Here is a 27,963-nt window from a genome sequence, read left to right on the forward strand (position 1 = left end):
GTAACAAGCTCCACTTTAATTTACGGCCCGTAATGTCATATTTACCCTGTAACTACATGAAATAAGAGGGTAACAAGCTCCACTTTAATTTACGGCCCATAATGTCATACTTACCCTGTAACTACATGAAATAAGAGGGTAACAAGCTCCACTTTAATTTATGGCCCGTAATGTCATATTTACCCCTTAGTTATATGTCATAAGTACCCCTTAGTTATAAAATATTTACAGTATAAATAATTTGTTATTTTCCTGGTTGTTACCCCTTTATTCCCAATACTTTACATATGGTTCCCCTATACTTACACATACTTACTGTATAGTTACACTATAATTATTGAAAGTTATGCTGTAAATTCATTGTAATTACGCAGTACTTTCCGGGCTGTAATCTAAAGCGTTACCAAACAGGCAATAAAATGTAAACATGAATAAAATGTATATAACATTTGTTATGCTGATATCTGGAGAAAAACGGCACTCTTCATGTGATTATAATATTTACTATTTATTAACATAGTGAAAGTGTGCACTCTTAATGCGCACCAACACTTGTCTAATCTACAAGACAACATCACATACAGGGATGTCAGATCGATTGTGCATCATTAAAACAACAATTATGATAAAATCGTAGACTAAATATATCGCACACCCCTACCCTATCCTCTTCACAGTATAAATAACATTTGAAATTCAGGTCTGTAGACATTACTATTTAGACTCTTGGTGGCAGTAAAACAGCAACCCTGGTGGCGTCAGTCAATCTATCTTTTTTGGTGGCATTTTATTTTCTTTCACTTCATGAACTTGCGAATTTACATTATGCATTTAAATTAATAGTACCCAATGCAAAATCATACTGGGGTGGCCACAGGGGTGGCCAGAGTTTATGCAGGGGTGGCCGGGGGCGCCCCTAAAGCGAAGCGGCAGCACACGCGCACGTGAACATCCTCTCTTCCGCTTTAATTTATTTTTGATCACAGTGCATACACACAAACTTTTAGTCCAAAAGTGCGCACATTTGGAGAAGACATTTACCTCAGATTTCATTAGATAGAATATAAGCCGAGCCGTACGCGGAGTTTCATAATTACCGAGATCAGAAAATGTAGTTTGCTAGGGGGGTACGGGGCATGCTCCCCTGAGAAAATTTTGATTTCTCTGGTGTACATATGTGCATTTTTAAGACGTTTTAAGGCCAACACATTGGATAACAATAGCTTTAAACCATGTCAACAAATACATGCATGCACAGTTTTGAGGCAGCTTTAATCGCATATTTGGTAATTTCATCGCATGTTGGTAATTTCAATCGCATGTTTGGACTTAACTTACAACAGAACAACGACGGTCATTTCTCGTAGTTTCGTTTGCGCTTTATTTACGGTAAGCTATAACAAAGTAATTATGCAGCGCGCGCCGGCGCATTTGCGCATGCAATTCTTGACGAGCACAGTATAACGGCTGATTGGACAGTCATGTTAATTTTTCTGAGTTTTACCGACATAGCCTGACAGCATCTCATCTGACTGCAGTTCACTGTTGTTCAACTGAAGTTCCCTCGTCGTCACCTGCACCTTTTCCGCGCTCGTTTGACTTGCGCCTGGCGCTGAGGCGAAGTCGGAATGCGCGTCTGAAACGTGTCCCGTTTGTTGTGGTCGTAAAGAGACCGTTCTATATAAACGCAGCATTTTACTTGGCGAATGGCGATGTTTAAAAAAAAAGATTTTTATTTTTGGTATTTTATATGCTCTGTTGGTAGTTTGTGGAGTAGCATAGGGGAGACATTTTAAATATACAAATAATTCAGCAGAGGCAGGGATACATAGAACAGAAGGGGGGGAATCCCTACTGCACCGTTAACTTTCCTGGATTGGTTTTTGAGCATATTCCCCCTGTCTAATCCTGGCTTTATCTAAGACCTGTCTGTGAAACCAGACCAAAATATCTTTACAAACTGCTTTAAGTACTGTTTTTGGAAGGAAACCATTGTATTACAGCTACTGTCAAAAGTGTTTAAAACGATTTTTAAGCGTGTGTTTTTGCTCCATCTATATATAGCATTGCACTTGGTTTCTTCCACTCTCATTCTCATTCTCATTCCCGCTCCTTCTCTGCTTCTCATCCTTGTACTAATAGTGCAATGACTGACCTCTGAAGAGCCGAGCATAAATGCTGCGGCATGGTGGCAGGGTCACAGGTCAGCATTGATCGGCTGCTCAGCAGGAAGCCACTTTGACATTTGCAGGTCTGTGAGGTGTGTTCCTCTCCAGCACGCTGCATGGCCTCTGGTGCTGCATTCTCATGAACCATAGGCTAATGCAACCACAAGTACCAAACATGTCTTTCCTCATAACAATCTCCAGTGATCATTCCCATCTGAAAGCGGCAATCAAACAGGAAGATTAGTTAAAAAAATTCACGGGTTGTTGGACATTACTTGGACCTGAAGGAAGTCTCTGTGCATGATGATTTTAAGGAGTATGTGGTGTATATTGTGTCTATTAAATGATATTTCTATTACTGAAAAAAGTACAGTTCATATTCATGACGGATGCTGTATGTGATGTTGTGCTAATTAGGCTGAGGGTAACCATACACTGATTTACTTTTAAAACATTTTTCAATCAGAAATTGCTAATTAATTTCACAAATAATTACAAATAAACAACAGCATACTGAATTAAACGTGAAATTTTAAAGTAGAAAAACTGAAAGTATTTTTTCTTATAAAACATGAAATAATCCTGGTTTTGTTTACAGTTTTTTTACAATTTAGATTTTACACTCATTATTGTCAAAATTCTTCACACAGTGAGTGAAGCATCAGTCTATGTGTGCTAAACCTTTTAACATATACGTCAGTGAATTTTAAACAGTAGAAAGATATCATTCTTGTTTTGTAAAGTTCGTTTTACAAAAGAAACTATGTGAATTGTTTGAAAAAGTGAGCTATGTTTTGAGAAACTAGAAACTGTATCTTTTCGGTTTCTCTGTGTTTAAGTCATAATTAGAATGAATTTGATTAAATTCAAAATGATTCAGTCAAAATGATTGTTTCTTTTTTGTTTTTTCAAAGTCACGGTTTTGTTCCTAGAACAAATTGACTCAACCTGTTTTTATTTTTTTTGTTTTTTTTTTGAATGCCGAAAAAAAAAAAAAGGAGATAGACCCTCATCTGATAACGGTGTGTTTTGTAGAAGCTCATTGTGTGTGTGTGTGTGTGTGTGTGTGCGCGCGCATCTACTGATCTGCAGCAGAACTCTGACACCTGCTGTACTGCTGTCATATTCCACTGTTGTTGTTATACACAGTCCTGTATTTGAATTCATTCTGAAAATGAAATGAAATAACTTTACTACTGTATTAACAGATACATTTGCTATATTTAGGTTTAGATATGTATAACTGTTTTATTTTTTTATTTATTTATTTTTTTAGCCGGTTGCTGATTGGCATGATGTCTGAGGTCTGGTTTTTGTATGTTTTTATTTGATATCAGACATGTTTATCTATCTATCTATCTATCTATCTATCTATATATATATATATATATATATATATATATATATATATATATATATATATATATATATATATATATATATATATACAGTGCACAGCATAAATGATTACACCCCCTCTCTCTGAACAAATACAAAATATGTATTTTCTTTATGATCACTAATACAATTCATGGAAAGATGGTAAAAATGTATTAAACATATACATAATAAAAACTGAGAAGTATATGTCATTAATAGCCATAAAATAAGTAAATTAGCCAATTTTGTTTAAAATAAGGATTGCAGAAATGAGTACACCCTAGATTTAATTAAACAAATATATAATATTCTAGCACTTAGTATGCCCTCCACAATTTTGAATATAATGCTCTGACCCTTCTTGGTGTACAAGTTCATGACAAATTGTCATATCTGTGTAACTCCTGGATGATGAGTTTCTTAAATGGGGAGTGTTGCTCAACTCATCTCTACAGATTCCCCCACAGGTGCTCAAGAATGTTAAAGGAACACTCCACTTTTTTTGAAAATAGGCTCATTTTCCAACTCCCCTAGAGTTAAAAAGATGAGTTTTACCGTTTTCAAATCCATTCAGCTGATCTCCAGGTCTGGTGGTACCACTTTTAGCATAGCTTAGCATACTTCATTGAATCTGATTAGACCGTTAGCATCTTGCTCAAAAATGACCAAAATGATATTACACATTGCGCCTTCTGCACCCATGGTACGGCAGCAAAGTTCCTTGATTATTACGCTGGAATGAGAGTATAGTTCCTAGCCATATCGGCCTAGAAAATCACAACTTTACATTTTCCATCGGTCTTAGTACACAATTACTTGTGTAATTACAGAAGAGTCCAGTTTTAAATAGGAAAAATATCAAAAAAACTATATATAAAATTATATCTATATATAACTATAACTAACTATATATAAAATATTGGTCATTTTTGAGTGAGATGCTAACGGTCTAATCAGATTCAATGAACTATGCTAAGCTATGCTAAAAGTGGTACCGCCAGACCCGGCTGGATGGATTCGAAAACGGTAAAACTCAACTGTTTACCTCTAGGGGAGTTGGAAAATGAGCCTATTTTCAAAAAGTGTTCCTTTAAGATTGAGTACAAAACATGTCCACAGAAGGTTTTTCACATTGGGAGCATGCATATCCTTATTGTTATGTTGAAAAAATGCCCAACAATGCAGGGAATGAGGAAAGGGTAACATCTTCTGTTTCATGTTTGTGTATTAAATTGCACAGTGGTGTGGGAATTAATGACAGCATTGATAAAGCACAACTCCCTCACACCTTCAGCACTCATACATCCCTATATAAGAGCTTTGCTACCACTAAACTTTACTGTGGGAACCAGGCACTTCTCACTGTACTCCTCTTCTAGCAACACCATAACATTTTGGATGCTGTTAGATCCAAAATGATTGATTTGGTCTCATATTCTTGTCGCTTTATAATATTAAGGTTGAACCACTGTACTCACATGAACTGTTTTAAATATGTTTTTAGTACCCTTCTGGGCATCTGAAGGTGTTAATTATCTTGCTGGCAATAGAGGCCTCACTGAGCCATCTGACTTCATCAAAAACATCTTCATTTGTTTTCCGAAGATTAACGAAGGTCTTACGGGTGTAGAACGACATGAGGGAGAGTAATAAATGACATCATTTTAATTTTTGGGTGAACTAACCCTTTAAGCTGAGATGAGTGATGCTTTTTAGTGATTATAAAGGTAGCTCTCTTTGTGCTCTTTCTAGGCATGTAACTTGAAACTATTTCAGGAAATCTATTTAAATGTGTTTTTAAAGGGGAAGAAAGTGTACTTAGCCTTACCCTGTTCTTAAATATGAATGTTTGTGTTGACTATATGCTGAACTAGCCTATACAGTAAACAAATAAATAAAATAATCCAATGTTCATCATTGAGTTGAAAGAGTGTCAGGTGTCATATTGTACCATATTTCCCGCACTTATCTATTCATACTGCTGCCGCTGCTGGTTCTTTCTCTTTATCTGTCTCTCTCTCGTGCAGCTTGTTTCACACAAGACGATCACATTTCGTCTGTCTGGAGCCGCGCGGCACACCGTTCTTTAAGCATCTCATTGGCTGTATCTGTCCACAGCTGGGCATGACCCACTAAACTTTGTAGTGAACCTGAATTATCTTCATCTTATTGGCTCCTGTTTGATCATGTGACTGCTCTCACATCATCACGCCCTCTTCATGTGTCTCCTCCCGTGGTGAAGAGCGCCCCCCGAAAAAAGTCTTTACTCCCGTTCACAATCTCGAGGAGGAGAAATGTGAATGGTTCTGCACTCCCTGCAAATAAACAGCCGAACAATCATGATTTGTGGGTAAATGGAGCAGAGTCAGTGTTTGGTCTGATTCAGGAGGAACTCTGCATCTTTGTGGCTTTGACTAACAGTTTCACATGCAGAGTTGAAACTTCTTCCTTGTTCAGTTGTATGTTTGGATTTATTAAGAGGTTGTCTGATTTCTCACAGTTGCTTGTTAGTTGCTTGTAATTATGCATAATTTACTGTTGTTGTTGTTGTTGTTGTTATATAACTTATTATTATAGCAAGTATCACTTTAAAATAAAGTGTTACCTAAATTAAAGATAGATTCTTAAATGCATGTTGTTTTAAGGATATTTATATATTTTTACTCACAAATTATGTGATGACCTGGACAGCCGGTTGGTGGTTCTGATTCACACACATTCCATCAGGACAGTTACATGTGATCTTCCCAAATTCCCCTACACAGTGGAAAACTATTCACAAATCCTTGATGTGTTGAACGGATCCAAAGCAGATGTGTTGGAGGAGGCAGGGCAGAAATACATTGCGTTGTGCACGTTTCATGACAGTTTCAAAGTGAAATATCCAGTGAGTGGCTCTAAAAGCATGTTTAGTTTTTTCCAGAACAGATGAACGTGAATATGGCAACTTTTTATTATGCTGGAGTTTGTACGTATCACTGCAGTTCTGAATTGAAATGTCCGGTGAGTGTCACTAAAAGCTTAATGCTCCATCATGTTTAATTAAGTACAACTACATAAAAGCCTAAACCTATAGTGTCAACGATAGTGTCAACAAAAGCAAATGTGACATAAAAACGCAATCGTAACTGTGGCATTTTAGTTTGTTTTTGAGCTCTTGTGTTTGAGCTCTTTTGCCGTGACTCATCTTTCATGGGATTCGTAGCCGAACTCTTCAATCGAAGTACAATTCTGTACCAGCTGAGCTACCGAGCAAGCTTGTTACCTCAGTAATACTGAATATCTGGAGCTGGGTAAGTGATGCAAACTCCAAAATATATTTGTTTACAAATGATGCACTGTGGTAAAAAGTCTTTATTAATCCATAATCTGGCCCTGTAATCATAATTGTGTCTGAAAACAAGGATTGGGAGGGTTAATATTACTGCCAGGATTGGGAGGGTTATTTTAAAAATGTATTCCGTTAGTTACAAATTATTTCATAAAAAAAGGATTCAGTAATGTAATCCAAGTACCACAATATGAAAGTAATGTAATCTGATTACTTTTGGATTACTTTAAGGTCACATATATAAAGAAAGAAAGAGATATTTAAAAATTGCATTTTTAAATTTAATTTAAATTATTTCTTCTCAATTTCTGCAAGTTTTTAAATGTTACACGTTCCATACTTTTGAATGGGTCTCAACAATAAAAATATTTTAAAAATCTGATGAATATATTTTGCAATATTATTATAGTTGTTGATGTTTAGAGCTTAAAAATGTCATAAAAAAATGTACATTGCACTGTACATCCATGTTGTTTGCATTTTCTTTTTAGAAAACAAAATAGCAGCGAAATGTCCATGAATTGAAAGTGTTTTCCCTGCAGGCAGCATCGTTTCAGCAGGCAGCAGTGATTAAATCTGCGTCTAAGGAGATTGTAGGCGGGTGTTATTTGCGCATGCACCACATGAGTCATCACTGGCAACAGAACCAGGAAATACTGTAAAATCAAGCAGCGCTTAATATAGTGTTATTATGGCAAAAATAATGATTTATTTAGTTTTAAATTAAACGATTGTAATCTGATAGTATTCCCCTTTTTTTCATAATGTAACAGTAATCTGATTACTATTTTGACGTAACTGTAACGAATTACAGTTACTGGATTTTTGTATCCTGATTACGTAATGCCGTTACATGTATTCCGTTACTCCCCAACCCTGTTTACTGCCTCTAGTGTTCATTTCTGTTAGAAACTGCTGTGATATGTACGTATTGGTACATATTTTGCGTTTTGCAAAAATGGTGACGCGGGTACGTTTTTCCAATGTGTTGGTAGCTTTTCTTATGTAGCAGACTTGCTAGCTCATCTCAGCATTGCACTTTGGTACGAGTCCTGTGAAGCACAAGTTATGATAAAAGAGCTCAAAGACCTATAAAAGCAAGCTAAAATGGCATGGATGCTTTATGTGTTTTAATCTCACATTTGTTTTTGTTAACCCTATGTTTAGGGTTTGGTGGTATGTTATTTTCAAACGCGATAGAGCATTAACCTTTTAGTGCCACTCAGGACATTTCATTTCCGAACTGCCGCGATATGTACAACAACCAACATAATAAAATGTTGCCAGATTCACGTTCATCTGTTTCAGATAAAAAATGAACATGCTTTTAGTGCCACTCACTGGACATTTCACTTTAAAAGTGTTGCGAAATATGCAAGAGGCAACGTAATATTTTGCATGACACAGACTTTTTTTTGTGAGATGAAGATCATTTTAAATTAATGTACATAATTAATATTTATGAGCGAAGCCTTCAACATTTCCAGATGTCACAACCACGTCTAATCTCTCTGATGAGCTTGTAAAAAAACACAGTTAACTGAATTGATCTTTTTATATCCATAGTCTTTCCTTTATATCTTAATGAACTCTGTATTGATTTATCAGAAATTGTAAGTACTTTGTTTGGGAGAATAGCCTATCTTTTTGCCTGGTCTCTTCGATTTTTATGTGCTAAACCTTCAAGTTGTTTATATATTGGCTCTGTAGAAGGCCTACTTACATCTCCATTAATCCACTAGAAATACATGCCAAGTACTTTCCTGACACTGGATAACTCTGCAAATGAGTTGGATGCTATTGGACACAACATGGACACAAGCGGTTCAGAAGTCTGTGGCTTCAAAGTACATAGCAAACTGTATTGTTGAAATTTGAACAGAAATGTTGATGTGTGTGTTTTTTATTCTTTATAGCTGACAAGTTTGCTTAATTTGTCAGATGATAATTGAGCATGGCTATGATCTGTAATAGTATTTCTATATAAAATACACCCAAAATAGACAAATAAATGTATTTAGTGGAAAGAGAAACAGGGTATTTTATAAATTGACAGTTTCCACATTCCAGAATGATAACAATAATAAACACTGATAATTATAAGAAATGTTTCTTTAGAATGATTTCCGAAGGATCATGTGACACTGAAGTCTGGAGTAATAATGCTGAAAATTCTGCTTTGCCATCACATGAATAAATTGCATTTCAAAGTATATTATTTTCAATTGTAATATTTCAACATTACTATTTTTTACTGTATTGTATGTGCATATATGTAGTGTATGTACTGTATGTCTTCCATCCTTATTTTTTTTTTTTTTTTTTTTTTTTTTTTAATGCAGTAAATACAGCTCAAAATAATAAGAGCATTGCATTTCATCTCTCATAAATGATAACATGGTGTAATTACTAATTATAAGGAATGTCAAGAGAAGCATTTATATTAAAATGAATGGCTGTGATTAAATAGAACCCTACTGAAAAACATGACATTCATATTCAGAAACCCTTTAAGAAACACACACTTATGCAGTTTAAAATGACTAAATTAACATCATGAAGTCTGTTCTTAAACTGTTTTTCTTGTATTTTCACCACTCAGAATGTGCTGCTTTGCTTTGTTTGTTTTCTCAGGTGGGATTTTGGGATTTTATTTATTTATTTATTTATTTTTAATCCAGCAACCTTAATCGGTTGTAAATAATTCATTTACCCACCTCTGATGGGTAGTATGACAGTTGAGTACTTGGCAAGAAGCCTATAATATGCAGAAATCCAGACTGACTGCCAAGATCAGGACCACCTGTTAATGCAAGACCAGCTTCAAAACTGCTGCTCTTCAATGGTCGTTCTCTTTTGGTTTGTTCTATTGGCAGTGATCTAGTAACACTGACAGAATCTGAAAATCTCCAGGTTTAGGTAATGCTTTGGGAATATTTGTAGCTACACAAACCTCCTAGGAGTGAGATTAATCTCTTTGGCTCTCTTATAAAATGACCGTCATATCACAGTCATCCCTGTGCAGAGATCCATTTCAGTTCTGTCCATTTGAAATAAACCATCAGCCACAAAGAGCTCAGTTATAATGACACGTGCATAAACAGAAAGCACTGGTACAGATAAGATCTCGTTCATATCACAGTCATTTTTTCAGGACAGCAATGAGATTACATGGAGATTTTTACTGCTTTTCAGATTTTTCTCCTGAGATCTGAGCTACTCCGCATTAATTTTCATAGGTTCAAGGGTTTCATTTGTTAGCATTGGTTAACAACATCATAGTTAACACAAACTAACAATCAACAATACTTCTACAGTATTAATCTTAGTTAATGTTAATCTGAACATTTACTAATACATTTTTTTAAGATCAAAAGTATCTGTTAACAGTAGTTATAATGCACAAGTGTGAACTAACATGAACATTTTTAATAACTAACATTAAAAATGTTAATAAAAGCTGTAATAATATATTGCTCATTGTTAGTTCATGTTAGTTAATGCATTGTTAGCAAATGTTATTACTGTACATTGTAAAGTGAGTCTGTATTTTATTTCCCTTATGAGTTTTAAGAGAAACATCTGAGATAATGTTATGTTGTGACTAAACCACTTAAATCTGGAGGATTACGCCATGTGAAATGTTTTTAGATCTGTAATGATGATTGTCTGTTTCACTGTCAGAGATCAGCGCAGTGGCTGTAATTAATGATGAGGAGATGAAGAGCAGATTCATTTAAAGGTCTTGTGTGTGGAGAGAGTGAGTGGGACGTCATACAGTGAAATTTAGCAGCGGCCAGAGCCACGGCACAGGATGAAAGAGAGATGTCATCCACTGGAAGCAGCAGAAGCTGCAGTCTAATTCCCACCGCCTGCTTCCTGCTCGGCACATGAAAGCCCGAGGGCCTGCGTCTGCTGCCTGCCGTGACCGTGGGTGTTCAGGGAGGCCACTGATCCTTGGATACAGGGTTTGATCCGACAGAGAGGCAGGGGTGTGGGAACTTACTCTCAATATCTGCCTGCTCTGCTGCTGAACTAGGATCAGTGCATTTCTAGGCACAGAGGCTTTTGAGCCAATCACCTGAGCTGTACATGTCATGTGACTTATTGACAGTGCAATGACACACAGTCTCAGACGTTCACTAGAGGCAGTGATGAGCTGTGGCAGCGCAGACAGGACAAATAAAAGCATCAGGAAGAACACCAGTCAGAAAAATATCAAATATAATAAAATTAAATGTTTGTGATTTTATATGTTGCTTGCATTTTCATTTGATTTTGTCAGAAAACATTTTAACTTTGAATGACTGTCAATGAAGACAGATTCTTCTGGAAGGGTGTAGTTCAGGGGTTGACCGGACAATTGTAACCCACTGGTTTACATCCACATTCTGGCAATAAAACTTTGCTTCAGGATCAAGGTTATTACTGATAACATAAAGTATTACAAGACAAGACAAAACTAGCAGTGAGCAGATCAAATTTCTGTGTAAATCCTGCATTGAATGTTGTGTAAAATATTGCATTGAATTGAATGTGGCAGTTTACTTAAAGGGTTAGTTCACACAAAAATGAAAATTCTGTCATTAATTACTCACCCTCATGTCGTTCCACACCCATAAGACCTTTGAGAATACTTTTTGTGCGCAAAAACAAAAAGTTGTTCTGGCGTAGAACCTGGAAGCGCTGAACATAAGGCTGTGTGTCCACCAAAACTTTTTTTTTTTTTTTTCCACCTGCTAGCGCACTTTTTCAATTGTTTTCAACAGGAACGCCGCTTTTTTTAAACGCCAGGAGCATAACGATGTGCTGAACCTTTTTTTTCACGCTCAAGCGCTGAGAGCTCAGCATTTTTTACTGGTCGCCTCGATTTGAAGAATGTTCAACTTTGAGTAAAACGCTGCACTCATCACTGTCACTTTTTATTCAGCCATCCAATCAGAGTGGAGGAGGGGCGGGACAAATACAACACCAACCAACTGTCACAACATTCTTGCTGTACAACAACATCAACAAGCAGAGAACGTAACAAAATGGATGAGAAATTAATATTGCTGGTCTCCGAACATACATAGCAAGTAATTCCACATTGTGTCTGAAACAAATTACCTGCAAAATCAGTTATAAGTAACAGTGCCGCGGATAGTCCGTATCATAGCAACAAAGCGTCTCAACTGGGAAAAAAAAACGCTGCGCAGCTGAAGCGCTCTCAAGCGCTCACAGATAGGCGTTTTAAGCAGAGTGCCTAGCATTTTCAGCTGGCTAAAAACGCCTTGGTGGACACATGGCCTAAGAGAACGACACAGAAGAGAGGATATTGTTGAATAAAGTATTCTCGTCACTTCATAAAATTAAGGTTGAACCACTGCAGTCACGTGGATTATTTGAACAATGTCTTTAGTATCTTTCTGGACCTTGAAAGTGGTGGTTAAATTGCTGTCTATGGACAAGTCAGATACCTCTCAGATTTCATCAAAAATATCTTAATTTGTGTTATGAAGATGAACGAAGGTCTTATGGGTGTGAAACAATAATGAGGGAACTAACCCTTTTAGATTTATTTTAAAGACTGATTTATAAAAGAATATGTTCTGCTTGTGTTTCATAAATGAAGCTCACCAAGTAAACTAAACTAAAATAAAATATGAATGGAACCCCAATAAAATGTCAAACTAAACTACTTAAGTTGTCATAATATTCTGTCCTAATAGAACAATCAACCACAGATGTGTGTTACATTCTGTGTGTGTGTGTGTGTGTGTGCGTGCGTGTTTGTGTTTGTGACATATCAGGACACAGATTTGTATAATGGCATGGGTATGACATAGGTATTACAAGGAGAGGATGACTTATGAGGACATTACCCCATGTCCCCAAAAGGCTTATAAATCATACAGAATGAGTTTTTGTGAGAAAGTAAAAATGTGCACAGTTTCCTGTGATGAGTAGGTTTAGGGGTAGGGGTAGTGTAGGGGGATAGAAAATAAAGCTTTGTACAGTATAAAAACCATTACGCCTATGGAATGTCCTCACAATTCACAAAAAAAAAAAAAAAAAAAAAAAAAACCTGTGTGTGTGTGTGTGTGTGTGTCATGAAGGGGTCAGCATTTGGCTGGTTATTGAGTGCCTGTTAGCCCCTGATGTTAGATGCTGTAACTACACACAAAAAGCATATTTAATGTTTAAAAAGTAGCCAAATATTCTAATAATAATAATAATAATAATAATAATAACAAAATGTGAGAACTTTTTACTTATACAGTATTTGTCTTTATCTGCTGCCAGCAATACACATACAAAATGAAATAAAAAATAGGGTCACACTTTATATTAAGTGTATTTTAAGTATATTTAAAAAATCATTTGATGAAGTGCATTTATTGTGTACATGTTTTTATACTTTACCAAAAAAACCAATAGAAACTAGTGTGACCAAAAAATAGAAACTAGTTAGAAATAGAAGAATAGAAATAATTAGAAATAGAAGTCTAATTGTCCTGTTTAGTATATATTAAGCTGCATTAGTTTAAAAGTGCTCTCCATTAAACACTGTGTAAGCTCTATTTGGCATTATATCTGTTGGGTACTGACCGATGCCAGCAACGATCCTCTACTCCAGATGAAAGCTTAGTGCAGGACAGGGTGACTGTTAACTCTCCCATTCACATCAGCTCACTGGACAGCCTCCTCTGCTTGAGCTCTATGAAAACCTTTGCAAAAATTGTTCTTTTAGATGGATGGATGGATGGGCGGATGGATGGATGGACGGACGGAGAGATGGATACTATAATCTATATTTCTCAGCACCTCACTGAGAAAGATGCAACCCAAAGGGAATGCATTGTTTTTCAAGTCAGAGACATGAAGTTGTGTTAGAAATGTTTTTTTTTTGTTTGTTTTTTTTTGTTATTATCATTTTATTTTGTAACTAGCTATATTTGACTTGCTTGTTATCATGAAAACAATAAGAACTTCCAGACGCTTCAGCAGAGTGGATGTCTGGAAGACGACACCGACATGCACAAACACACGCCCACGACTCCCACCGAGAGCCACAGTCGGCCGGCTGTTGTTTTGCGAGACTTAAGGGTTTTGGGAAAAATAATGAGCTCATTGCTCTAGCCCCAAGGTACCGCTGGCAATTACCATGATCCATGCTCCTGCTCAGTGGGAATTCACTTCCCTCTCAGGTTTTCTGGGACAGAGAAAGAAGACCTTCACAGGGTGCAGGCATTCTTTTATTCTGACATCTGGATTCAAGGGGGGCCACATATTCAAAGCAACACGTCAGTTGCTAAATAAGCCTGCTTTATGCACACGGTTCTGATGAAAATGGCTCCTGTCCAAGAAGAAACAAATGCCCTTGAAGTCAAAGTTAAGCACTTTGCCAGAGCTTTAGCGCAAACTCGACAAACAAGATCAACAAATAGCAGCTTGCGCTCCCTCCAAAAGCTGAACCAATGTGGAAAATGTCAGGTTGTACAGACGCATTTCCACTGATTCTGCAGTTGGCATGGGGTTTGCCTGAGCAGCAAAGTCAATAAACAATGTTAGTGAATCTAACTGTTGTTTTTGGCAAACGCAGTTCATTATGTGTCGGCTGTCACATCCAGCAGTGGACAGTGGCACAGAGCAACGGCTGCTGGCGATGTTGAAATCATCCGTTGCCGTCCATTCAATCTCCCTGATAGCCTCATGCATAAACGCTCCTCACAGTAAGTGAGACTGACATCATTTATAATTGACACTTTTTAATCTCTGGCCTGAGGCGCAGATGAGGAAATTGTTTCCACAGCCATTTTCGGGCTCTTTCTCACCGATGGGCTCCCAGAGCAACACTACGAGTGTAATGCGTTATTACCGCTGTGCGTTACATATGCCTCCTGTATTGCATATGAATCTGCTGCTGCTGTCAGGTTTTAGAATTTACTGTTGAAGAACATACTGAACAATTGTTTCTCATCATAATCTGAAAATATAGCCACAAGCGCCAGAGAAAATTACCATTATTTGACTAAATTGCCATACAGACGCTGTAGATGATGTCAGCATCCTTGATTTTGTTGTGTCATCAGATTGTAATCATGTCCATTTTTTTCTACGTTTCACTAATCTTGGACAATTTTAACCCTAACTTTTCCCAAGATATATGTTAAATTTACATGGACCTTAACATATCTACAGCTTGAAATTCCCTGAATAACTTTCGTTTTCGTCATCTCAATGCAAGGACTTTTCCCGTTGACAGTACTTAAACTTTGGGCTCTGATGTTAACAGCCATATAGTCAACATCACTATGGCATGATATTTAATCATATCTGTTTATTTGTCGTGGAGATCCCTGATGTCAGGCTGAAGTTTGCACATGTAATGAGAAAAACACACGGCTCCATTTTTAACCTCAAGAAGTTGGCAGGTGCACTGCACAGAGTCTCTGATGTTTCACAGCCCTGTTATTAGATTCAATATTCTCACTTCAGCAATAAAGAAAAGGCTGTTTTTCATTACTCTGTGAACTTATTAACAAGCTTACTTTATCCTTAAAGGCTCACACTTAATTGCATTTGGAGAGGAAACGAGACTTGGTTTGAATGCCTAATGAGGACTTTTGAATATGATAAAGGGTACTTTTTGGATTACATCTTTTATTTATAGTTAATTTTACAATATTAGTCACAAATGGCAATCGTTATGGAATTCCTCCACCACAAGGAGCCTCAGAAACACCAATAGCTTCAAGGATTTCTGTGAAATATAACATTTGACACCTCAATGCTCATTATATTTGTAGATGTCGGCCTAGCGTGATTGATTAAGGCCACTAGTGTAAGACATAAGCAGTCTTAGCTTGTTAACATGAAGGATTTCACTGACTAGCAAAGATGCTTCCATGTTTAGGGTCTCGCACCTTTCAGAGAAGTGACAATTTATGATTGCTTGATGCTCCTCTTCTAGGCGTCGTTTGCAGAAAGTCTGAATGATGTTTAGATGTAATGGTCAAATCAAACCACATGGTTGGACCACAGGCTCCTCTCAGTCTCTACACAGCCAGAGACCCTTGCAGCACCTACTGACTCATTCAGCCTGGACCCAACCCCTGCTGTGAGACCCTATACATTCACCTTTACTCACACCGACGTTACCAATTACTACAGTGTGCTGCAATTTAAAGTGTACATATGTGGCTCAGTGATGACATGGTTTAGATTAAATTTTGGCTCCAACTGCTCTGAGAACGTGGTGACTGTATGGAATACATGGTCACATGACCCCTTGTTGTGGCCAGTGCTGTTTTCAGCTAATTGTGATGATGTAACCATTGGTTTTCTGAGCTTATACACGTGTCAAACTCACAAAGGTTTGCTAGACCACAAAGGAATGACACCACAGTTTGTGTAACTCCAAGATACAGTATTGTTGTTTATGCTGAAGGATTTGCAAGCCAATTTGTTTTCAGAAGGGAATACTGGCACACTACTTACTGGATGGATGTACAGTACAGTTTATCCCTTGTATTAAGTTTAAATTCTGTTAATTTTTTTATGTAGGATTAGGGTTATTGGATTCAATACAATAAACCAAAAATCACTTTATGAAAAACAAAAATAAATCAGGTAAAATAGTAAACTTTTAACATTAATACTTCTCACAGATTACAAATAAAAATAAGAACATATGATTTTTAAAACTGTATATAGCCTATATTTTTAAACATTTTTGTTTTCACAAATTATAAATATTATAAACTGTGTTGTGGCTAATATTTATTACAACTTTTTAAAATTTTAAACAAAACAAGTGTGGAAAACAACAGCAAAATCATTTGATTCAATGCCCACCTAAATTAACATGCATGTCTTCAATGCAGTGTGCATTTATAGGCAGTGTCTATTCACACTAAGACTAAGTGCAAATAGCTATAGATGCTATTTACACTAAGTGAAAACAGTGATATATTCTATTTACACTAAGTGACGATAGCTTTCTCTTAGCAATATGCTATTTAAACAAAGTGAAAATAGCGATACATTCTATGTACACTATATAAAAGTAGCAGTTCACTGCAATAAGTGCAAATAGTTGTTAGAAGCTATTTATTAGGGGTGTAACAGTATATGTATCCATCTCGAACCGTCATGGTTCGGTTCATGCAGTTAAACGGCGAATATAGTCAGTCACAGTCGATCCACACTACAATCCAGAAGGGGGCGCTCACAGTAATGCTTTTTAGCCTAACCCATTTTAACCAGCATTAACCACCAATAATCGCAATAAGTTCTGTGTTTTGTTACTTTCAATAAGAAACAAAGTGCCATCTTTCAAATGTAATCAATTTTATCATGAAATTCAAACAATAACTGCCGTTTTGACGCTTTTTGATGTGGCGTGACAGATGGCTGTATAGGCGCCTCAGTTCAAACGGCAGCACAGAGCGCAAGTGAACGCGATCATCCCTTCTTTAATACTAGAGAATGAACATAAATGAACATCTGAAGGCATGTTGAAAGATACAGTACAACTTACTGAAACATATATTTCATGTAATTGTTCAAAGTAAAATAGACGCAGAAAGATGTCGGTAAAAGAGTTTGTAAACAATATGTCAAGTAGTATTACATTTACCTCAGAAAAGCCATTCAGTGTCAAGCTTGTTAGTTCGCTATAGAGAAATGAACTGTTTTGCTAAATATATGCACTATATTAGCCTATATATTCATTATATTTTACTTAACCTGTTAATGAATGTAAGGTCTAAATAAATCCTCCATGAAAGCAAGTTATGACAGCCACTGTGTAAATGATTATATTTCAAAAACGAATTGGAGAAACAGAAGTTAATGCTAAACCTGCCCTATGTGTAATTTACATATTTACAATACATACATGTCTTATTATTATTTGAGTGTTGATGATTATATCTAAAAATAAATAGCAATTGAATTTAATAATTTGGGCTCTGATGTTAATTGTAACCTTTATTATAGTAATGTGCAAGTAAGGGCTCCCTAATAGTTTACAGCATTAGCAGAGATAGATTTTTTTAACCTTAAGAATTATAACTGAATAAATGTAAAGACAGAGACACAGTTTGTTCAGTAAAACGTATAATTAAAAAAAGAGAGAAAAAAATGTTGTTTTCTAACCCTACTGTACCGAACCCGTACCCGTGACTTCAAAACCAAAGTACGTACCAAACTTTTATTGTGTACCATTACACCCTAATATTTATACTGAAATAGAGGAAGATACTATATGCACCTCAATATTGTTGTACATTACCAGGATGCAATAATAACATAGAGTGTAGAATGATTATATTTATTAAAATTATTAAATGGATGCTACCTTATTGGGATGATTAACGCTCCCTACACCTACCCTTAACCCTACCTGATAAATACTTTATTATTAGCCTTTGCCAACAAGACAAGCTAATTACACTTAGTCTAAATAGACACTCCATTTTTGGCAGGGTAATTTAGAAACTGACATGACATAAAATATGTTTTTATTTTGGGTCTGTGCAGCTGCCTTTAACCATGAAATATGCGGGTCATATTGACCCACAAACATCATAATTGTAATAAACATTTTGTATGTACTTTCAACAACACATCCGAGCATCGACACTTTGCAGGCATTTTTATGACCCTAAATGAGAAAAAGTAGTTTGTCAAACAAAGAAACAACAATTGTCCTTATTAAGGTGTGCATTGGAGCCTATCTGTATCTGTAGCAATCTCAGAATAATTTGCATCTGCATGTATTCTGATAAAACCAAGAGTGGGCGGGGCTTAAACTGGAAGTCTGACCAATTACATGAGAAGCCTGTTTTAAATGTAATTCTGTTTCTTTCATAGTTTTCATTTTACAAATATGCATTGTATAACTTACAGAAGAACTTTGTGTACAGAGTTATGCCAGGACAATCATCTACAACCTCAAATAAAAGGATTATATAAAATAGCTGATTATAGAACAAAACAACTTTTACTATGCAACAAATACAAATATGAACAAATAATAAACATGCTTGTCGGCTCCGGGAGAGAGTGAGAGAGAGAAACATATTGTATCATATCATATAAGCTTTAAAACATTTAAATAGACATATCAAGTAGTAGAAAATATGTATAATTCAGTATCTTAGCTGATATTTGTAACAAATCGGGAGTCATGGTAAGATCCAAATGCAAGCTTTATTAAGAATGTCGTACAGGCAGGGTCAATCAGGAGCAGACGAGAAGAGCAAGGGACAGGCAGGATCGTAATCAGGGTGCAGGCAATGGTCAGGACAGGCGGATATCATTCACAGAACAGTATAACAGGCAAGGGTCAGGACAGGCAGCAACGGGTCAAGAAACAGGAACAGGCAAGATAAAACACAGGCAGACAGGATACAAGGTACGCTCAGAATTGTCACTAGGAATCAAGACTTCGCAAATGGGTGGTGTGTGTGAGAGTCTTATATAGTCCTGATAATGAGCTGCAGCTGGGTGTGGTGATTAGTGATTAGTGTGAAGTGTGTGCAGGTGAGTGGCAGAGAGGATGATGGGAGATGTAGTCCGGGAACTGATAGGATTTGTGACAGAATGTCCCCCTCCCGGAAGGCGCGTCCTCGCGCCGTAGATGGCACAACTGGGGAGGGAGGGTGGGTGCCCTGGAGACCTACAGGCAGGAGATACTGGATGTACAGGCGGGTATGGAGGTCTCCAGGGCAGGTCCAGGAACTCAGGTAACCACGGTGGGTCAGGTGGCTCGGGCAGCCACGGCAGGTCAGGAGTGTCGGGAAGCCACGGCGGGTCAGGTGGCTCGGGCAACCGCGGCAGGTCAGGTGGTTCGGGCAACCGCGGCAGGTCAGGTGGTTCGGGCAACCGCGGCAGGTCAGGTGGCTCAGGCGGCCACGGCAGGTCAGGTGGCTCAGGCGGCCACGGCAGGTCAGATGGCCTGGGCAGCCACGGCAGGTCGGGTGGCTCGGGCGGCCACGGCAGGTCGGGTGGCTCGGGCGGCCACGGCAGGTCGGGTGGCTCGGGCGGCCACGGCAGGTCGGGTGGCTCGGGCGGCCACGGCAGGTCGGGTGGCTCGGGCGGCCACGGCAGGTCGGGTGGCTCGGGCGGCCACGGCAGGTCGGGTGGCTCGGGCGGCCACGGCAGGTCGGGTGGCTCGGGCGGCCACGGCAGGTCGGGTGGCTCGGGCGGCCACGGCAGGTCGGGTGGCTCGGGCGGCCACGGCAGGTCAGGTGGCTCGGGCGGCCACGGCAGGTCAGGTGGCTCGGGCGGCCACGGCAGGTCAGGTGGCTCGGACGAGTACGGCAGGTCAGGTGGCTTGGGCGGCCACGGCAGGACAGAGTCCGAAGATGACCACGGCGGGTCAGGTGGTTCAGGTAACCACGGCAGGTCAGGTGGCTTGGGCAGCCACGGGAGGACAGAGTCCGAAGATGACCACGGCGGGTCAGAGTCCATAAATGTCCATAGTGGGCCCCAGTCCATGGGTGGCCATGACGGTACAAAGGCCGATGACGGCAGTGGCCGGGCAGGGTCCCCACCCACAAGCTCCCCACCCACAAGCTCCCCACCCACAAGCTCCCCACCCTCAGGTACACTGCCCCCCCAAAAAAGTTCTTGGGGATTTTAGCGGGGCCCGTCGCAGGTTTGTGGGCAAGGAGTTCGGGTGGCGCCGGCAGGGCCAGGCGTGTGGGTGAAGCCGGCAGGGCAAGACGCCTGAGTGGCGCTGGCAGCGCAAGGAGTTTGAGCGGCGCTGGCAGGGCTGGAAGCTTGGGTGGCGCTGGCAGGGCTGGAAGCTTGGGTGGCGCTGGCAGGGCTGGAAGCTTGGGTGGCGCTGGCAGGGCTGGAAGCTTGGGTGGCGCTGGCAGGGCTGGAAGCTTGGGTGGCGCTGGCAGGGCTGGAAGCTTGGGTGGCGCTGGCAGCGCTGGAAGCTTGGGTGGCGTTGGCAGCGCTGGAAGCTCGGGTGGCGTTGGCAGCGCTGGAAGCTCGGGTGGCGCCGGCAGAGCGAGAAGCACAGGTGGCGCTGGCAGAGCGAGGAGCTTGGGTGGTGCTGGCAGAGCGAGGAGCTCGGGTGGCGGCGGCAGGACAAGACGCTTGGACGTAAGAGGGGAAGAACAGAAGGAGCCTTCTTCCTCCTCCTCCTCCTCTTCCGAGGATGAGGCAATGGTTCACCGACTGGAGCGGTTTCTGGAGCAGACTCACTGGCTGAAGCGGGTTCTGGAGTGGACTCCATGGCTGGAACGCCCCCTACCTCCGTGAGCACCGAAGGGGCGGCCATCTTGCCCGTAGGCACTGGCAAAGCAGCCATCTTGTCCATCGCGTCCAGGGCGCTTGAGTCCATGGCAACTGGTGAGCTTGAGTGCGTTGCAACCGGCGAACTTGAGAGCGTTGCAATAGGCGAACTTGAGAGCGTTGCAATAGACGAACTTGAGAGCGTTGCAATAGACGAACTTGAGAGCGTTGCAATAGACGAACTTGAGAGCGTTGCAATAGACGAACTTGAGAGCGTTGCAATAGACGAACTTGAGAGCGAAGCGGCCACCGGGCTTGAGAGCGTAGCGGCCGGCGGGCCTGAGAGCGTAGCGACCGGCTGGCTTGGGTGCGAAGTGGCCACCGGGCTTGAGAGCGAAGCGGCCGGCAGAGGCTTGGGAATGCCAGCCACTCGTGCTGAAGTCAGCGGAGGATCAGCCACACTGGAACGTAGTCCTCTGCGCCCTTGGATAGATCCAGAGACGTGACGTGACTCTGGGCGATCAGCGGAGACGTGACGTGACTCTGGGCAATCAGCGGAGACGTGACGTGACTCTGGGCGATCAGCGGAGACGTGACGTGACTCTGGGCGATCAGCGGAGACGTGACGTGACTCTGGGCGATCAGCGGAGACGTGACGTGGCTCTGGGCGATCAGCGGAGACGTGACGTGGCTCTGGGCGATCAGCGGAGACATGAACTGTTGCTGTTGTGATGATAGCCGCCATCTTGTGCGTGTTACCTGGCGCGGCGGCCATTACGGGACTCACCATGGTGTCGCATTCCTCCGCGACACCCACAGTAAACGGAGAGCCAACAGTCAACAATGCATAGTCCATAAAGCTGCTAAGTGATGAACGCGGTCCCTCTCGTCTTAATTTATTCTGGAGAGGCTGGTTGACGCCATCACAAAAAAAGTCAATCAGTGCACAGTCCGGAAGATCAGAGAGGTAAGCAATGTTTAGATACTCCTGCACATATTCCTCCAACGATCGCGTGCCTTGCGAACTCCACAATAGCAATAGATTAATGTCCATACCGTAATGAGATCCTCCGGGAAAGCTGCTGGATCTTGGTGGTGGCGAAGTCTTCTGTAACAAATCGGGAGTCATGGTAAGATCCAAATGCAAGCTTTATTAAGAATGTCGTACAGGCAGGGTCAATCAGGAGCAGACGAGAACAGCAAGGGACAGGCAGGATCGTAATCAGGGTGCAGGCAATGGTCAGGACAGGCGGATATCATTCACAGAACAGTATAACAGGCAAGGTTCAGGACAGGCAGCAACGGGTCAAGAAACAGGAACAGGCAAGATAAAACACAGGCAGACAGGATACAAGGTACGCTCAGAATTGTCACTAGGAATCAAGACTTCGCAAATGGGTGGTGTGTGTGAGAGTCTTATATAGTCCTGATAATGAGCTGCAGCTGGGTGTGGTGATTAGTGATTAGTGTGAAGTGTGTGCAGGTGAGTGGCAGAGAGGATGATGGGAGATGTAGTCCGGGAACTGACAGGATTTGTGACAATATTACTCCAGGCTCTGAAATCTGAGAGATGCACAGAGATGGCAACATGGCTGTTTGATTTGCGATCATGCTGTGCTCATTTCATTCATAGAGTTTACACTCAATCACTTCACACACTCATTATTGCGTAGTGATTTTAGAGCTTCATGTAGAATATTGTGCTATTCCCTGGCTCACCTTTTATCCAGCAAACACTGTGTCTACCGGAATTTTTTCCTTTTATTCCTGTTATATCCGGTAGAATTCGTCATTCATTTTGAAGCCATTATCTCTGCGTTAACAAATAAAATATTCGGCTTCATGCACATCACTAGTCCTCATTACATATTTAATTCAGTGAGTGGCATTTCTCTGAAATAAAATGTAGTTATTTTATTCATTTAATTTAACTTTGGCAGAAAATGTCTTCAACAGTCAGGTGACTGATTCTGCTTCTGGTTTGTTTGTCACGTCACATTGCACTGTAGGATACATTATTCCATGAGTGTGCTGTTGTATATATTATTTGGGCAAATACAGTAGGTCCTTTATTCCATGCTTACTTAAAGGTGCTCTCGAATGAAAAATTGAATTTATCTTGGCATAGTTAAATAAAAAGAGTTCAGTACATGGAAATGACATACAGTGAGTCTCAAACTCCATCGTTTCCTCGTTCTTATATAAATCTCATTTGTTTAAAAGACCTCCAAAGAACAGGCGAATCTCAACATAACACCGACTGTTACGTAACAGTCGGGGTGTACACCCCCAATATTTGCATATGCCAGCCCACGTTTCCAACATTATAAAAGGCATTAGACAAGGGCAGCCAGTATTAACGTCTGGATGTGCACAACCAAATCATCAGACTAGGTAAGCAAGCAAGAACAATAGCGAAAAATGGCAGATGGAGCAATAATAACTGACATGATCCATGATAACATGATATTTTTAGTGATATTTGTAAACTGTCTTTCTAAATGTTTCAATAGCATGTTGCTAATGTACTGTTAAATGTGGTTAAAGTTACCATCGGTTATTACTGTATTCACGGAGACAAGAGAGCCGTCGCTATTTTCATTTTTAAACTCTTGCAGTCTGTATAATTCATAAACACAACTTCATTCTTTATAAATCTCTCCAACAGTGTAGCATTACCCGTTAGCCACGGAGCACTATCAAACTCATTCAAAATCAGAAGTAAACAATATAACAGTATACAATACTCACATAATCCGACGCATGCATGACGAACACTTTGTAAAGATCCATTTTGAGGGTTATATTAGCTGTGTAAACTTTGTTAAGACACTGTTTAAGGCAAGCGCGAGCTCTGTGAGCGGAGAGCATGGGATTTAAAGGGGCCGCAGCATAAAATCGGCGTGTTTATAATGATGCCCCAAAATAGGCAGTTAAAAAAATTAATAAAAAAAAAAATCTATGGGGTATTTTGAGCTGAAACTTCACAGACACATTCAAGGGACACCTTAGACTTATATTACATCTTTTAAAAACATAATCTAGGGCACCTTTAAATTCACATACATTACATCGTAAGAGAAGTGTGAGCTCAGCCCGACTCCTGATGTCGTCTGCCGGTTGGGTTTATGTTGGTGATTCACATTCTGTATGATGTATATTTTATTTGCAGTTCTTCATTATCCATGGACTCTGTAAGATATATTGCAAACCACGATGTACTTTGTTTTCTTCCTTCAGAAACTGCTTTTTGGCGCCTGGCTCAGAATGAACATTCATCACTGGTGGGCAGGACACAGCGAGAAACCGATAAACGGCCAAAGTTCACGCTGAAAGGAATGCTGAACTCCTCAAGAGGAGCCCAAGAAATCCAGCATCAGCACAGAGGAGCCGGAGGAGCCTCATCGCCTCTCTGCTCTGCTCCAGCCCAAGAGGCCCATAAACAATAGCCTCTCCTCACTGGAAGTCTTCACAGCAGCCCGGGCCGGATCCCAGCAACTACATTACTATTCCAGTTGCCACAGGGTGTTGAGCTGCGGCGAACTGCGACCCCTGGCCTTATTTTCAAAGCTGATCTCTGAACCCTATTGTGGCTCAGCGATTCACTGTGAATGTAGACGTGCAGAGAGGGGAGCAGGTGAATCGCTCTTTCTCTACTGTTGTTTTTGATGTGGAACATAGTCTGAGGCGATTTCTCAGTGTGTGCAGAGAGCAAACGCAGGGAAGTCAAGAAATTTGGCTTGAAACGTCAAGAAGTGCACGGCTAGCGATTCAGATGTCTGAGAAAGTTTTGTGTGTTTTGATGTCTAAATGCTTTATTCAAATGCTTTGTGCTGAGCGCACTTTGCTTCCTCTTCTTAAGGTTTTAGGTGATAAGGTCCAGCATCTGAAAAATAACCAGAGGAAGCAGAATTATGTTAAAATATGTTTTGAACATCAACATGTCTTCTTTAGTCTGAAAGCACCTCACATCCTCCAGACATCACTGAAATAAATGCAGCTAAATGTTGTTCATTTAGTTTTGTACATCACCATTTTACTGCCTCAAATCCTTCCTGCTTCTCTCCGTCTTTGTGTGTGTGTGTGTGTGTGTGTGTGTGTGTGTGTGTGTGTGTGTGTGTGTGTGTGTGTGTGAATCAATTTGGGCTCTAGGCTGATCTGCCTTGCAGGCACCTTTTTCTTTGATTCGGTTCCCACCACAGCCTAGTGGAGGACTACAGCCAGCCTTAAGTTCTTTGAGGGATTTGTACTCCCGCTAGTCTGAGCTCACCAACACCCGCATTGACTCTATCTTCGCCCTCCATGGGCTCGGAGAATTAGCAAACTTGGGCTCCATTCTGTGGGAATAACAGTGGAGGAAAACAGGCTTTCACTGCAGACCTACCTGCAGGGCAAACGTCCTTCAAAGGCCGTGATCAGAAACTACTGTTTATAATGAATTCATGCAAAATACAAAGAACATTTGTAAGTGTTTTCTGCTTTCAGTCCAGCATACACTAGACAACCTTGTGAACTTCAATCTAGGTTAATTTATGCTTAAATTGATGTCAGCTGGGACTTGATTTGGTTGTTTGATTTAAAAAAAAAAAAATTAAATAACAAAATTAAATAGTCTACTGTACATCTGTGTTGAGTGTATTATCAATATCTGTGCAATTTAAAGATTTTTACACCACATTGGCATGAGATGGAAGTGCAAACAATGCGTGCGATGTTTGGAATAGCTCTTACTGTTGCTGCAGTATATACTGAGGCCAGTATGTGAATTTTCTGTGAAATACTGTATTCCACAATGCAATGTTCTCAATCATCCCATTCCAGTGAGATGGATTGATTTTTCATCTCTTTGTTTAATTTTGAATAATTATTCAGATTTGAATAATTTTTTACATGACCATATTTATCTCCCAGCTGATTACTGGTCATTCCACTTGCTGAATTAAACATGGAAGGTGACAAGGTCATTTGAACTGTTCATTGTGGAATAATTCCCACTGTTAAACTTGCAGTTAACTATTGTAATTAAATGTAATATACAGTACCATACAGGAAGTATAAACTACTTTTGTATTCCAAACATGGTTGCTGTTTTCAAGCAATCTTCATTTGGTCAGACAATCACACAGTCCTGTCCCAAACTCACACTATTGGTTAAGTCAGTATTGAAAAGTGCTGCTGGTTTCAAATGAAAAACACAGCTTTCTTGATCAGTGAATGCCTCACATGTATTGCTTATGATTTTGTTAATGAATAATTACAATGTTTACCTATTGAATGACCATCTGAAAATAGTAAAGTATATATATTTCAAAATAAGAGTTCTGGTCTATTTTAGGCTTTTCTGTGGTCTAAACACTGAAGGTACTAAAAAAAACCTATTGTATTTGTACTGTTTTGCCAATGACCAATTCTGCCGTAAAAGTGAGGGTCAGAGGGTGTAATGTCGTAATACACTACAGAACTTGTTGCAGTTGGCAACAAAATCTATGATCTCCAACATGGTTTATATGCGAGCAAAGTGAGCCAATCAACATCTGCTTGTTTTTGTACACCACAAAGCAGATTAATGTGTTATCACAAAAAAGCTGCGGAACCTTCTGAGCCGATAATGTGTTTACGGATGTAGGCCTATGTACTTTATCCAAATCAGCTTACAAAAGAGAGTCTTACAGCTTTAGCTTTAAACTTGTACAGTAGCTTTAAATTAGTATAGAATTTGTAATCTTATGAGCCTCTATTGAAACGAGTTGTATAACATATTCTGACTAATAACTGTGGACAAATGAATTTGATAATGAATTTCCATGCTGAACTGTCATGATGTAAATTGTCCTTTATGGTGGACAATTCGGGTGAAAGGCCTTGAATTCCACTTTAAATTAAAAGTGTTTAAGATGACGGCTTCAGAAGAAACAAACACACACTTTCAATCCATCACAAAGCTTCAGGGAGATACAGAATAGAGAGAATGATTGTTCCTTACATGTTTAGCAGAGAATCCATCTGATTGCATGTGAAACAGCACCGCCTGTCAACAGACGCTGGTGCTGCAGTCACACACTCATACAGTCAAGTGTCATGATCCTGCATTTCAAGTGTCAGGACTGCATTTCTTGGACCATAGTTTTTTTTTTTTTTTTTTTTTTTTTTTTTTTTGGATGCACTAGCAGTTTATATTATTTTCTAGTACTCAGTTCTGTATTTGTATTACTCATTTTCATGAATGATCTAATTACTTAATGTTATTTAGTTGTAATTACTTACATTTAATTGTTTATATTCTCCTAACCAAGCTCTAGCCCTAAACATAACTGTTGGTAACCTTCTTGAAACATTTTGTTTTTGCACAGCTAAAATAACTGAAGATGGACACCAGAAGCCTTGCACATTCAAGTTCAAAATGGCCACGACTGCTCTTATGTTAAAAACAAGGTAGAAAGATAATAAAACATAACAATAATTGCTGTGGGTCTAGTCTTTTCACCTGTTTGTTTCAGGTTTGAATCAGGTCTCCTCTGTTGGAGAGGCCAGGGTCCTAGAAATGTGTTCCTAGAACTGCAGCCTCCAGTATTGCAGGAATAATCTACAGTCTGCCAACAATAAATAACTTATTCAGTGTAATAGAAGGATAAAGATCACATATGACGTAGTTCATAGAAAATCCATGGCCATTTAATCTTCGAATGTTTAAAGAGTATCAGAATGATCCAGAAACGGTGCTTATCAGACTAGCTGGCAGAACTCGAAAGCGTGCATGTCTGGAGTTTATTTAGCTGGAACAGAGTTAGTTAGTTTGCCTGGGCTTCAAAGAAACATATTCTCGTGATTGAGGTCGACTGTAATGAT

The 27,963-nt window shown here is 39.7% G+C and overlaps 1 protein-coding gene across 4 annotated transcripts in view; it reads left to right on the plus strand.

Annotated features, from left to right (window-relative positions):
* The window catches only part of LOC125264325, a 146,660-nt gene extending 121,507 nt beyond the window's left edge, over positions 1-25,153 (plus strand). For 2 of the 4 annotated variants that reach the window (XR_007184063.1, XR_007184058.1), the window contains one exon: positions 24,358-25,153. The gene's annotated coding sequence lies outside the window, so the exon portion shown is untranslated. Of the gene's footprint in view, positions 1-10,563; positions 11,530-24,357 lie in introns of those variants that run through there. The other 2 variants (XR_007184064.1, XR_007184065.1) reach the window with 2 other exon arrangements.
* Positions 25,154-27,963: the final 2,810 nt, after the last annotated feature.

The sequence above is a fragment of the Megalobrama amblycephala genome, linkage group LG3 (genome assembly GCF_018812025.1).
Source record: "Megalobrama amblycephala isolate DHTTF-2021 linkage group LG3, ASM1881202v1, whole genome shotgun sequence".
Classification (NCBI taxonomy): domain Eukaryota; kingdom Metazoa; phylum Chordata; class Actinopteri; order Cypriniformes; family Xenocyprididae; genus Megalobrama; species Megalobrama amblycephala.